The sequence below is a fragment of the Tachypleus tridentatus genome, chromosome 4 (assembly GCF_004210375.1).
Source record: "Tachypleus tridentatus isolate NWPU-2018 chromosome 4, ASM421037v1, whole genome shotgun sequence".
Taxonomy (NCBI): domain Eukaryota; kingdom Metazoa; phylum Arthropoda; class Merostomata; order Xiphosura; family Limulidae; genus Tachypleus; species Tachypleus tridentatus.
This window is the reverse complement of record NC_134828.1, coordinates 62,558,003-62,573,028: the sequence shown is the minus strand read 5'-3', so window position 1 is coordinate 62,573,028 and position 15,026 is coordinate 62,558,003.

The following is a 15,026-nucleotide window of genomic DNA, read 5'->3' as shown; positions in this document are numbered from 1 at the left end:
TTTTAATACATCAAACGTAGTTTGGTTTTTGACTGTTATGAACACAAATAGCAATCCTTTGCGTGAATGCTTTTTAAATGTCTAACCTAAAGAGGTCAGTGATAAATGAATATAATATAATTAGTATTTAAATTCTGATTTCACTTGGGTTACACGTCTTTCCTCATAGAATATAACGAAACTGAGACAGCTTTAAATTCATAAGTTTTTGATCATTTGAAAACGATTATGTGTAACAAATTTCCCAGTCAAAATGTAAATATTATATATCTTAATTATCCGGGGAGAATGTAAAGGAGATATACCTATATTTCGTTAAGCAATGTTTTTCCTGCAGTTACGAGTGAAATATTCTCCTGTTATGTTTCACACCTAACATTCGCTGCAAATTTATAATCTTTCTTATTCTATTCTGTTATTACTCTAGAAACATTAACAAACGCAAATGATAATATGTCAACTATAATATCTATGGTCTCTTTTAGTTTGTAAATAATAGTATATTTTAACGTATGTCAAACATATCACAGAAGTTCATAAATTTGTGATTTTGTATATTTACATGTTCGACTATGGTGAAAAACGTATTTTAAAATCGTTCCTCGTTCCCTTAACTTCATATTCTGGATTCACTCCTGATTACTTAGACACATTAACATTAAATTAATAACCTTGAAAGCTTGTCAAAAGCATCTTGTCTAGTGTCTTATACATGAAGATCACTGGTTGTACACTGAGCCACTTAATTGTTACTAATCTTTGGTCAAAATAAGTTACCTAAATTAAATCTAGAAAATAACTCACAAATTAATTTCTTGTTTGGCACTGGTCTATTTATGATTGTGCAATGTTATCTAACAAATACTTATAATGGTACTGCATTCATTCGTTAAATGGTGCTGTTCGATTGTATTCTTTATAATATCACACCGAGGTTCGGCCAGCTCAGGAGATTTAGGTTAGGTAGCAAGTGCTATACATGTATATATGTGTGTGTATGCGCATGTATATAGAGAGTTATTTTTTTCACAATGAAATATACTTTCTACGTCTGTCCAGCCATTATCAATAGAATCAGTTAATTTTAATAAAATCATCGGGTGTCATAAAACATTGCTTTTTCTTCAACGTTTGTTGCTTTCCTGTTGTTCAATAGTAAACGTAAGGGATTAAAAGATAAACGAAAGTTACCTGCTATTTCTAACTCCCACCTTCTTTCATTGTGACTTAAAGTGTCACCCTAACACTAAACAACTCAAGTGAGTAAATAAATCATTTTTAACAGAACATATAAGTTAAATTTCAAATTACATACTGTAAGACAAGTATATTATAGCAATATATGTTTAGTATTTAATACTTTGTGTAAAATCATTCTTTGTCTATCAATTGATGAGACATTTTACGTAGTGAAAATGCAGAAGTGATAGCCATAATTTCAACCATTTTTATATACTGTTGACTGAAACCACTCGTATGATTGCTAGCCATTTTCTTCCAAATCTTTAAACGTAAACGTATGATAAGTAATAAGCAGATTTTTAATCTATAAGTTTAAACCTAAGTTTCCTTGAGAATAACACGTTTTGAAATCCAGCAGTGCGACGTGTAATCTATGAATATAAAGAAAACTTTGTGGCGAATGTACGTTATTGAAATCAGTCTGTGTTCTTCGTTTAACTTTAGCCTCCTATTTAGAGAGTTAAAGTTACTTAAAATAATTTTCTTACGCTTTTACATGTAACAATTAGCATGTATTGTTTCAACAGTTGGGTATCCTCGCTTACGATATTTTTAGCATTAATACCAATAATATCTCGCGAATTTCGGCCGATTTAGGTTAGTCCTAAATACGCGTTAAACTACAATGCTAAACAATCTCTATAATGAAAATACGTAATAAAAACTTAAATTACAAAGTAATAAAAATAGGCATAGTTTACTTTATAAGCGATAATGTAAATGAAAGTAACAACAAAGAAACAATTGGATAAACCTAGCTGTTGGCTTTGAATTTTGTCATAGATTTAATGTTCGTTGAACAATGTAACATTATTATCACTGTTTATAAACAGGACTTTACATAATTCTTCCTAAAAATATCTTGTGACGAACAAGTGCCCGTTAAACAGCTTCGACAGTGTACCTTTACAGGATGCCGACATCTGGGTTGAATTACTAGTGCATATGCTAATGTTAAGATGTGGAGTAATTAGCAGAACATTACTACGAATACAGCCAAAAAAAATGTTCATGAAAATACAAAGTAATAAATTAAACGTCTACCAGAATGATGCAATAAATAGCTAGAATATTGGCTTTGCAATAAAAAATATAACTTAAATATAATTAATGCAATACGTTAAACATGTTATGAGGTATGTCTAAGGTAACTATCGCTTAATAAATCACGTGGAGCTAAATAAATATTTTGTGAAAGATGAAATGTAAACTCTTTGAGCTTCGAGAAAATGCAATAAGAAATGAAAGTTACAACAGTCGTAATGATGCTAAAAAAGCAATTAGCAGGAATTATGTAACTCAGATAATGACATAATGCCATAATATATGTGGAATTGTTATATTATTAGAGAGCTTAAATTAACGGAAAGTAAAACCAATGGTAATTAATAAATTAAAGCAATTCACTATTGCCCTAAACAACTTGTAAAATAATTAAAGTGTAAACGTGGAAGTTATTTAAAAATCTTAATATTCTGTAAAACTTCTAATTCATAATATATAGCAAGAATATTGTTAAATTTTAAACATTCTAACGCGTATTATATAGCAAGAATATTGTTAAATTTTACACATTCTAACGCGTAATATATAGTGAATATTGTTAAATTTTACACATTCTAACGCGTAATATATAGTGAATATTATTAAATTTTACACATTCTAACGCGTAATATATAGCAAGAATATTGTTAAATTTTACACGTTCTAACGCGTAATATATAGTGAGAATATTATTAAATTTTACACATTCTAACGCGTAATATATAGCAAGAATATTGTTAAATTTCACAGAAATGAATGAATCGTATGCTTAGAATGCGATAGTAAAAAGTTCTTTGTGAAACATGAAAGTGAGTTTACGAGCTCTATCTATTTAAGGAGTACTGTAATGTTAAACAGGGTTTATTGTATTTAATAAACTGTAAATAGTAAAAACTGTAATATAACTTATGTGGAATATTCATATTTGGAATTTTAACGTTTATAAGTTCAAAACTGAACTTGTCCGTTTTATTTAAAACAATTAACTGGAATGTTGGATTAATAATGCTGATATCAAAATCCAGGTAATTTTCTTTGTTTTCAGAGAATGAAAGTGTTTCCCATAGTGAGATACGATTGTTCGGTTGTAATCAGAAAGCCTTGATAATTATTTATAATCATCGAACCGTAAAGAAAACTCAAGCATGCTGCAGTTATTGATATCTATATAATGAATAAAGATTATATGACTTTAAGAAATGTATATATCTTAATAATGAAATGAAATTCATAGAAACGAATTCGAATATTTTGAATTTAATTTTGTAGTGGATGAAATTTTGGAGGTTTCGTGAATTACAGGATTTTGTATGAATGAAAATTTTATCTATTTAAGATTAAACATAATGTCTACAGTGCTTAAATACTTCTGTGTTTTTAACGCACTTTTGTGAATCACATGTAAACGTAGCATTAGATATGTTAATAAATAACTATCATACATCCAAAATGTTTTCAAGTTAAATTATTACATTTTCAAAGTACCTACTTTGAATTTTGTACAGTTTGTGCCTACTTAAAATCGTTACAGTGCTTTTCAGCGACGAGATTGTTACAAGTTCGAGTTTCAACGTGTGGGTATTAGGGTATCGATGTTAAATACCCAGGAGGGTCAGGTACATCAGACCTCTTCCTCCCTCCCGAACATTGACAGCGTCTGATGTAAGGATTTTTTTTTTAAGCTTAGCACCTGAGCAAAAGTATAATATCGTACTCAGGCCCATTTCAGGGCCATGCATGTAGGGCACCATCCATGCATGTAGGGCACAAGAAAAGTCTTTTTTTTTGTTTTTTCACATATATGTTTTTTGTGTAATTTTTCTCCATAAAGAAATGCTACTACTACTTGTAGTAACAATAATGGCCTGGCATGGCCTAGCGCGTTAAGGCGTGCGCTTCGTAATCTGAGGGTCGTGGGTTCGCGCCCGAGTCGCGCCAAACATGCTCGCCCTCCCAGCCGTGGGGGCGTTATAATGTGACGGTCAATCCCACTATTCGTTGGTAAAAAAGTAGCCCAAGAGTTGGCGGTGGGTGGTGATGATTAGCTGCCTTCCCTCTAGTCTTACACTGCTAAATTAGGGACGGCTAGCACAGATAGCCCTCGAGTAGCTTTGTGCGAAATTTCAAAACAAAAAAAGTAACAATAATAGTAATAATAAAATAAAAATAATAAATAAATAGATTTAAAAAAAATTAATTGTCTAGTGCAAGGTGGCCAGCTTGAGTAACATTTCTTAAATACATATTAAAAGGGGAGAGGTATTTAGGGCTATTTACATCATGTACGTGCTGTCTGTCGAGATCACACATTAAGTTATTCTTATGCCAATTCTTATTGTAATATTTTAGAGAATTATGCAAGAGTCTTTCAGATATTGTGTCTATGTTTGCATATTTGTGCATAAATGTGGATGAAGTGCTTCGTGGTACTTTATATGACGAAGTTAGAACTGAATTTTGTATTCGTTGAAGATTCTGTAAATGTGTGGGTGCTATGTTAATCCAGGCAGGTGATGCATATTCTATTACGGGTCTAATGTACGTTTTCTAGATTTTGAGTATATTACCTGGAGATGTTCCTTGGTTTTTACCTGAAAGACTTCTTGCATAGTTTGCTCTTTTCCAGATTCGTTTCATTATATTTTTAGTGTGCGGTAACCACGTTAATTTTGAGTCGTATGTTAGACCTAGAAATTTAGCAGATGTGGCAGTCAGTAAAAGTGATCCATGATTGTTACGAGCTTGGTTATTGTTTGTGTTTGAATTTCGCGCGAAGATACACGAGGGCTATATCTGCGCTAGCCTTCCCTCTAGTCTTATACAGGGTGTTCTGCAAAGTCACTGTGCAGATTTGTCTGTTGATAAATATATAAGTGCACAGTGACTTTCCAAACACCCTGTATAAAACTAGAGGGAAGGCAGCTACTTAAAACCACCCACTGACATCTCTTGGGTTTCTCTTTTACAAACAAATAGTGATAATGCCCAAACGACTAAAATGGTAAGCATGTTTTGATGTGACGGGGATTCGAAACCGTAATCCTCAGATTACGAGTTGAGCACCTTAACCACCTGGCCGTGCTGGGCCAGCTCGTGGTTAAAATAATGGATAAGAATTGGAAATCAGCATTCGGATGACTTTAAAGTAAGACTATTTGTCTAGGTCACACGATTAGCAAATGTTAGCAAGTCGCCAACGTCCCTATAACAACGTATCCTGAGAGTTTCTTCATAATTAGGTGATATCTTCTTTTTATAATAATCCTGTTATGAGTTGGCATCAGACGTGTTAATTATGGCGGGATTTCTTCAGACTAGAAACGAAAACAAACCTTAAGCTCATCAATCTCTGTTTACTAAGCCTCCATCTTCTGCCTTTCACATGAAAATAATCTATCCCTTTCGGTGCAGGGTTTCTATTATTTCGGCTCATATTTGATTACACGGTTATTAAAGGCTGGAAACAAGAAAATAAAAGAGGACTTTCAGGTTTGTCTCACTATCCAAGACAAAACATTTCTGCTAGCTTAACTTCCAGAGCAGTGTTCGTAAACTTAGGTAATCTTCTCACGCACGAGCAAGTCTTCCAGGCAGATAAGGCTAAAAACAAGAAATACCAAATTTTCCCCGTATTTTCTTATATATCTTTATATACACTCCTTGGGTTATAATAATCTCTGTATCTCTCAGTTTAACAACCAGAAACATTGATATTGAGGAACAGTTTAAAAACATAATCAGACATAGTATTTTGTAGTATGAAAACTTGTTTCCTGGAAAACTGCAAAATAATCTCCATCTACCGATTATTTAATGTAATTTATTTAACTCCTACTCAACTGAGCTTAGGTTATTGACTATTATGCCTGACTGTAGAAGAATAATGTTCAATCAGAACCACGTTAATTTTTTTCTTCAATTGTAGAGCTTGAATATCTTTAAATAAGTATTGGTACTACTTGAGAAAGATAACAGACAGTATATTCGTCAAATATTTATAGTATTTGTATATCCTATTAATATATTCCAGTATAGTCTCACTCTCGTAAACACATTTATTATTTTAAGACATTTTATGTCAGAGACATTTATATTTTAAAAGTATACTTTTCTTCTGTGCAGTCTCCTTTACGTTTGAACAAGCTTTCATAAACTATAATATTTAAGGTAAAAATATGAGGTAAAAAATTGAACTTAGGAGTATTATTACTATAAAAGTATGTACGTATAAACTGAACACCCCACTGCAGTCGGTGTTCAACAATAAAAAACAACGTATTCAATAATAACCTCACTTAGAAATAAATTCAGCACTTACCAAAACACAATTAATAAATAAGTGCTTGGCCAGGATTTCACACCAACTTAGGAGTATTATTACTATACTAGATGACACCGTAATTCTGGTATAAAACACTTAAGCGCGTTTTCTAAAATTAATTTTAACATCAGTAAAGTTGTAGTATTATATATGAAAACGGCTTTATTTGGTGATTACTAAAATAGGCTTCAGAAAATGTTGTGCAACTGTTTAGTTACTATCGTTAGTTTTCAAAATCAACTATAGCTATTGGTAAAATTTCAGTATTTACTTTATTGTTGTATATAGAAGAAAAATCTTCAGACATCTCTAGAAATTTCATGTTATTATTCAAGTATCACGCGAGTGTTTTTGAAACTAATTTAATTAAAAGTGTGAAGAACTCATTCATACATTAATGTACTTGAGTTTGAGTATCTTGCTACAAGCAAGTAACTACATATAAAACAATTTTTGTCGGTATATGTATTACCTTTTGAAACATTTAACTTAAAATGAAAATAACAATGAATGTTTAAAATAAAATATTAAAGTGAAACAAATGGAAAACTAGCATGTTAACATAACATGACATCTTAAAACATAGTATTCTAGACGAGTTCAGATTGTAGTAAAACAAAACATTTCCTAGTTCATCTCAAACATAGCTCTTGTTTTCAACTTTGGGAAATGTAACAATGTGTTGTTAGTGTGAAACATTTTTATAAACACTTTTTAAACGTTCTTTATCATATAATTACTTAATCGTAATTAGTAATAAGTTATTAATTTTGCTATTAGAAACTAGTTATCCAGTAGTCCGTGTTCTCTCTCACAGAGCACACTTGTCTTTCTAATAAGACGACCCAGGATCGAAATCCAACACGTGTCACCACATATATTTCTTCTCAGGTCTTCCCTGAAAACTGAATTAGATGAGCAGCTGACATCTAGAGTATAAGCTACTTAATAATTAGTATTTGTTTGGTTTAAAAATTAAGCACAAAGCTACACAATGGGGTATCTGTGCTCTGCCCACCACGGGTATTGAAACCCGGTTTTTAGTGTAAAAATCCGCAGACATACCACTGTGCCACTGGGTGGTAATTAGTACTTAATAAACACAAAAAGTAACTAGTTGTTGATGACACTTATGTAACCGTATAAGTTACTATGAGAACGATCGATATTCAGTCGGTACAAACGTAACACATTTGTCAATATCACGTGTTATGCTGTTTGTAAAAGTTCAACTGGCTAATGATTTTAAGACGTTTTCGTTTAATTATATCTCGAATCCAGTTTCAGGAGACATGTTTTCTAATGGTAACTTGCAAATTTTAATAATATACTTCCGAATGATATTACGATTCTTTCATAATATTAAAAAAGATGTGTAAGCTCGAGAATAGTTTATATTTTTACCCCTTTCTTTAAACTGAATGGGAACTAACCCTCAAATGATTATTTTTTTATATCGTTGACTGAAGGTGAGGTCCATATACTGTATGCACCATTCTATGCGATTTTGTTTTTGCTTGTTTAAACACTCAGTGAACAAAATTATGAAAAAATGCATGCAATCACTAATTGGTTATGTAAGATATATAAGAAACTCCAGCAGTGATAAGTAGGAGCAGTTTTAATATTGACGGTATTGTTATTTAATATAAATTGTTAAACCCAAATAGTATTAGAGTTGACCCTTTAACTAAAACATGAATGGACTTACAAATAATTTGAAGAATAAGTAATGAAGAAAATGTAAACAGCAAAATTTTTATTTGGACAACTTTACTTCTCTACATTTAAAGGAACTGTAATTTTTTTGTTTTTTTTATTATTCGGAAAGTTCACTTTTGTGAAATGTTAACTAGCTTTTCTGTAATTATAAATGAAAATCCATAAGTATTCAGTAGCCTATAGTGATAAGATACAATCACTTATATGAATCCATTTGATTTGTAAATATATCTCAGAACGGCTGGTATGGATATTAACACTTTTATTGATAAGCAGAGAACAACGTTTCGACCTTCCGAGATCATCTTCAGGTTAACAAAGGTTATCAATAAAGTCTTACTAATACCCATACCAGCCGTTTTGATATACATTTTTTTCAAGTGGGTTTCTTGTCATCAAGAATTAATTTGTAAAGGGATCTACCATGGTTTATGAATCTATTTGGTTTTGATCGTCCAAGATATATTACTCTCTGTAAATGATAAATTTGTGAAGCTGGTATCACAATACTTTGTTTTAAAAAATTAACTTTAATCTTATATTTTATTGTAAAACTGTTGTATGTCTTGAAGTTTTTGTTGTGCTTAGTATGTCGCGAGTGGCACGGCCTGGCATGGCCAAGCGCGTAAGGCGTGCGATTCGTAATCCGAGGGTCGCGGGTTCGCGCCCGCGTCGCGCCAAACATGCTCGCCCTCCCAGCCGTGGGAGCGTTATAATGTGACGGTCAATCCCACTATTCGTTGGTAAAAGAGTAGCCCAAGAGTTGGCGGTGGGTGGTGATGACTAGTTGCCTTCCCCCTAGTCTTACACTGCTAAATTAGGGACGGCTAGCACAGATAGCCCTCGAGTAGCTTTGTGCGAAATTCCAAAACAAACAAACAAACAAACAAACTCGCGAGTGGCACACGCACCTGGTGCCAATTCATCTGTAGAATTAGCCTTAGTTCCAGCAGATGTAGTACACGTGTTTATCTGTAAAGTAAACCTTGATTTCTTTGATACATTTTTGCGGATAGAAGTATTACATTGAAACTTGTAAGAATAGCGGAATGCGTTGTTGCGACATATTTCGTTGACCATTATCTTCCTTTATTTAGACATATCTAACAATAGACAAGATATCGATTTTTGAATGATATTAACACAGTTCTAGCCTCTTGGTTCTTCTGAAGCTTCATGATGTCTAGATACCAATGCAGGAAAATGGTATTTTCTGTAACTAAATTTGTCTATTCATAACACTGTTGGTGCATCTATCCAGTATTAATAAAATTAGTTATAAACTTTGTTGTTGTGGAAATAACGTCACGTAGTATCACACATTTTCATTCTTAATATCCCATAAATCAAGGGTTAAGTTTAATTAACGTGAAATTTGTAAAGAAGAAGAAGTACTGAGATAAAGAGCAAAGTTAGGCAGCAGATAGAATGTCGTCATAGAAGTAGATATATAATAAAGTTATGACGATAACACCAGATATACGGCTTTACAAAAATGGGTTCTTTGAAACCAAGTACTTTAACTTGATCTGGTAGTTAAACACTTACTTATAACTATGACGTTTTGAATAGAGCATGAAAATAAAGATCTGTTTTTTTCTACAGCATTCTCAGACTCAGACTAGGAAAAGTCCCCACAGTGGCACAGCGGTACGTCTGTGGACTCACATCGCCAGAAACCGGGTTTCGATACCCTTGGTGAGCATAGCACAGATAGCCCAACGTGCAGCTTTGTGCATAGTTCTGAACAAACCAAACAACACTAGAGAAACACTTTTCAATGTGCAACGTTACAAGAAAACAATAAAATTGTTTTCTTTTCAGAAAAACAAGAATATAAACAATTTAGATTTATTAAAAGTATTGGAACACTTTGTCTATATTTTGATACTTCAAGCATGGACACTATTCCTTATGGAAAGTATATTACCTATACTATATAACCTGATCTCATTATAGGTATAGTGGAAGAGTAAAATAACACATTAAACTACATTGTTATGTGGAGATCATTATTTTTAACTGGCCATTCAATTGGTTTGTAGTTATAGTTTTCCCGCAGTAAGTCAATACAATCAACTTTGCACTTCCGAACTGCGTCTCTCTCATTCGTCTAGCTGTATGAACTCTTACAGAAGTAGTTGGAGAAAATATAAGTGACTTAAATTTCAGCAGTTTCATTTGATGTTTTATCACATCATATATAATAGTAACACAAAATAATATTAATACAAAATATAATAGTTACAGTTCTTCTTAACCTCCAAGGTTTTAACTGGATAGGTTCAAATAATAATGATGTTAAGATTGTGTATATAAAATACTTTAACTGCTCTGATAAGAAAAAAAGGAATCTCATATCCAGATGCTCATAGGACTGTCAAATGACACTTAAAAAACTGGTTGTGCACGTCTCTATCCGAAAACGTGTAATGTAATAATACACTTAAAAACATTGATATAAAAGGTTCATGTTACATCATAGCCTCTAGCTAAAAATGATGTATGCTTCGTCAGCTTCAGCGTCTTCTTCTGTGTTGCTTTACACTATCAAACCATCTTAAAGTTGCATTCAACTACTATTACAATTATCATGGCTCAAGCATGGGAAAGGCTTATTAAAGTCACATCCTTATCTTTGGGTAGAAACTTTAAAGACTAGACAAAATTAATCAAGATCATTGTAAATTTCCTTCTAAAGCAAACATGATCCGTGTTTCTTACAATTTTCCATTGTGAGATTACTAGTTGTTTTCAGCAAATAATAAATATCGTAATATTTTTCATAAGAACTAGAAAAAATATCTACCAGACGTTTGTTTTTTCTGTGGCAAACACTTAATAAACATGTTTCCTTGTAGCAGCAAGTAGTAATTAAGTACAAATGTACGGAGTTCTCAGATGATAAGTGGTTAATTTATTGAAAATATCTTCTTATTTTTGTTTATATTTCGTAAGTCGTAAATGATAACAACTACCGTTTCGGTTTCAAAAAAATAACTTTTGTTTGGTTTTGAATTCCGCTCAAAGCTACCCGAGGGCTATCTGCGCTAGACGTCTCTAGTTTAGCAGTGTAAAACTAGAGGGAAGGCAGCTAGTCATCATCATCCACCACCAATTATTGAGCTACTTTTTATTAACGAATAGTGGGATTGATGGATACTTATACCGCCTATACGGCTGAAAGAGCGAGTATGTTGAGAGCTCTAACCACCTGACCATGTGTGGCAAAAAGTAAAGTTAGAATCGTCTTTCGTTAACGAATATTTTATACAAAAATAACTCAAAACGGAGATTAATGCGCTAATCATGTTCATTATACCTTAATAAAATTTTATCTGGTCGTATCGGGAAAAGAAGTACATTATTCACTGTTTCCTGACTTATGGGACATTCTGTATAATTACGTGACATTTTCAAATATTTTTAATTTCTAAAAAAAAAAAAAAAAAACCTCGCCAAGAATGTTACTTATCGACATAATTCTAGTGAAACGTGATCGTTTAGAATTCTCCGAATAATTTTAAAGTAGCATTTTTGTAAAAAACACTACAACATTCAGTGGCTATTAATATGAAATGCTACGATTAACTACCTAACATAGTTGGCTTATACCTATGTGAGTATATATTGTAGATATATTCGTAAGGAGAACGTTCACCTAAAAGTTAACAGCCCTGCACTACATTATTTATTAAATCAATTTGTCAGCTTTGCTTAAAACATCTTTAAGTTATATATTTATAAGTACCGGTTTCGTAACCCAGTATTTGCTACTCTTCAATCCTATACAGACTGCACGTATTTGAGGAAAACCTTCAGGCGTTCTAGAGACACACCCACGCATATATAACCTATAAAAGTACCATTTATCGTCAGTCTGATAGGTTTTATAGTTTCACGCAATCTGTATAACACAATTATCATGAACATGACACTTGCATGTCACGTGATGAGGATTAAAAAACAAAAATTAGTGATTCGATAAAATGTCAAAAAATGTGATAATGGTTGTTTGATTCCTTTTTAGTTGTTTCGATCGATAGGTGAAACGTAAGATAACAAGACCTTCGATTTTCATACCTATCAATCATTGTTAAATATGAACTGAAGGCTCAGCGTGTAGTAATTATGATGTATTACTAAGCAGGCATAAAGTTCCAGTGAAATTACTCAGCATATCTTAAAAAGTAAAATCGTCTTAAGTATTCTTGTGTTATCGTTGTATTAAGTTGCTCGATTGTAGTTTTACTGTATACACTGTTATGGGTAAAACACACTCCATCCACTTGCGACGTCTCTTTCGAGAAACCTCGACATCAACGTCACGTGGTTATGTAATTAACGCTGCATACAATGTTTTTCCCACCTTGTAATCACATGGTTGAAGACAAACATAAGCAAACGTACTTAAGGTTTTAGGGTAATTCAGCGCTTTGTAGGTCGAGCGACATCTATATGTAAGTTGATATTTCGTGTTTATAAACACAGATTGCCAGTCTTAACATCTGTATCATAATTGAATGAAATACCATGTCTTGTGTTCTAACAATATTGACATTTGTACCTACGTTATGATTTATATCAAACTTTTATTCATGCAATATTCACGTTCACCAGTAGATGTGTAAAAGCTTCAATGCACTTTGGAAGCTTTAACTTGGAATGAACAGAGCCTGATAGCTGGGGACTGGAGTAAGAGTTTTAACACATTCTAATTTGAATATACACGAGACGCATACCCGGGATATTTTGTACAAGAAGAAAAAAACAAAACAATTATATTATTATGTTCCTTGCAACATTTCGTTTATTGAATGGAACCGAACACAAATATATTAAGCGTGTAACAAAATTTTTGGCAAGTATAGTACATTAGTATAAATTAGAACATTATTTTAAAAACATTAATTGACACCTCTATTCTCTTACAGCTCAGTATTTAATTGGATTTACTTTATACGAAAAGAAAACATATCACGAGCTCCGAGAAGGTATTTGTCATATATAGTTTTGAATTTAATATAAGATTTTATGTTTAAGTAAACAAAACTCATTGTAAGTTCCCGTAATTAAATGAGCACTGAAGCTATCCATTTATGTGCTTAAAACGTTTAATGAAACTCAAAGAAATTTGAAAACGGAGTTTAGAGACTTCTCTATAAAATTAAAAGAAACTCATAAATATTTAAATAAGAACCGACCATCAACAGCCATAAAAAGTTATCTGTTATTATATTTTTAAAATGATTTCGACTTCGAGTATCGTTTAGCTGTGATTTGTTAATAATGACAGTCAAGCTATTTTCAGAAACGTGTTATTCAACCAAGTGATTAGGGCGCTCGACTCGTAATCTCAGGGTTGCGTGTTCGAATCCCCGTCATACCAAACTTGCTTTCAGCCATGGAGGCGTTATAAAGTAACGATTAGTCCCACTATTCGTTCATAAAGAAGTAGTCCAAGAATTGGCGGTGGGTGATGATGACTAGCTGCTATCTCTCCAGTCTTAAACTGCTAAATTAGGGACGGCTAGCACAGATATCCCTCTTGTAGCTTTGAGCGAAATTCAAAAATACGCTTACCGAAAGGCTGTGCATATCGTATTTCTTTTAAAATCGCACTTTAGACCCTGTTTTATAATTATGAACAAACAGTATATAAGAAGTGTGATTAAGCATTTGTCACGATAACTTAACGCAAGTAAAAAAATACAGCTGGCCAAAATCTTAAGGCCAATAAACATAAAGAAAAATATGCATTTTACATTGTTAGACTCAACCACTTATTTGAGTAGAGCTTCGAAAGATGAAAATAAGAAACGAGAAAATAAAAAAAAAATATTTTTAGCATTTAATAGGGAAAATGTGAACGCTATGAAATTAGCCTAAATGCTAGCTGGTCAAAAGTTTAAGACCATACTGAAACGAAGCGTTAACGGTAAACACGTAACGAAATTTAGTCACTTGTGTTCAAGCATTAGCGTTGTCAACATCTCCCACTGACATCTCCTGTGTTACATTGGGTAAAAACATGGCAAAAGCTAAAACGTTGACAGAGTTTGAACGTGGCAGAATTGTCGAGCTGCAAAAGCAAGGTCTCTCTCAACGTGCCATCACTGATGAGATTGGGCGTAGTAAAACTGCTGTTGCAAATTTCTTAAAAGACCCTGAGGGATACGGATCGAGAATTTCAAGAGGTTGGCTCGAGAAAATTTCGCCGGCGTTTAGCAGGAGAATTTGACAGGTTGTCCTGCAAGACACCAGCCGATTGTCGAACCAGATTAAGGCTCTTACGGACGCAAAATGCAGCTCAAGAACAATAAGATGGCATCTGCGAGAGAAAGGCTTTAAAAACCGTAAACGTCTTCAAAGGCCACGCCTCCTTCCACAGCACGAAACAGCTCGGTTAAACTTTGCTGAGAAGCACCAAACATGGGACGGAGAAAAGTGGACGAAGGTTTTGTTTTCTGGTGAGAAAAAATTTAACCTGGATGGTCCAGATGGCTTCCAACGTTACTGGCACGATAAGAATATCCCACCGGAGACATTTTCTACACGACACAGTGGAGGAGGTTCCACCATGATCTGGGGTGCTTTCTCCTTCCATGGAACAATGGAGCTTCAGGTTATACAGGGGCGTCAAACAGCAGCTGGCTACATTGTCATGTTAGAGAGAGCATCCTTAATGACTAAAGGC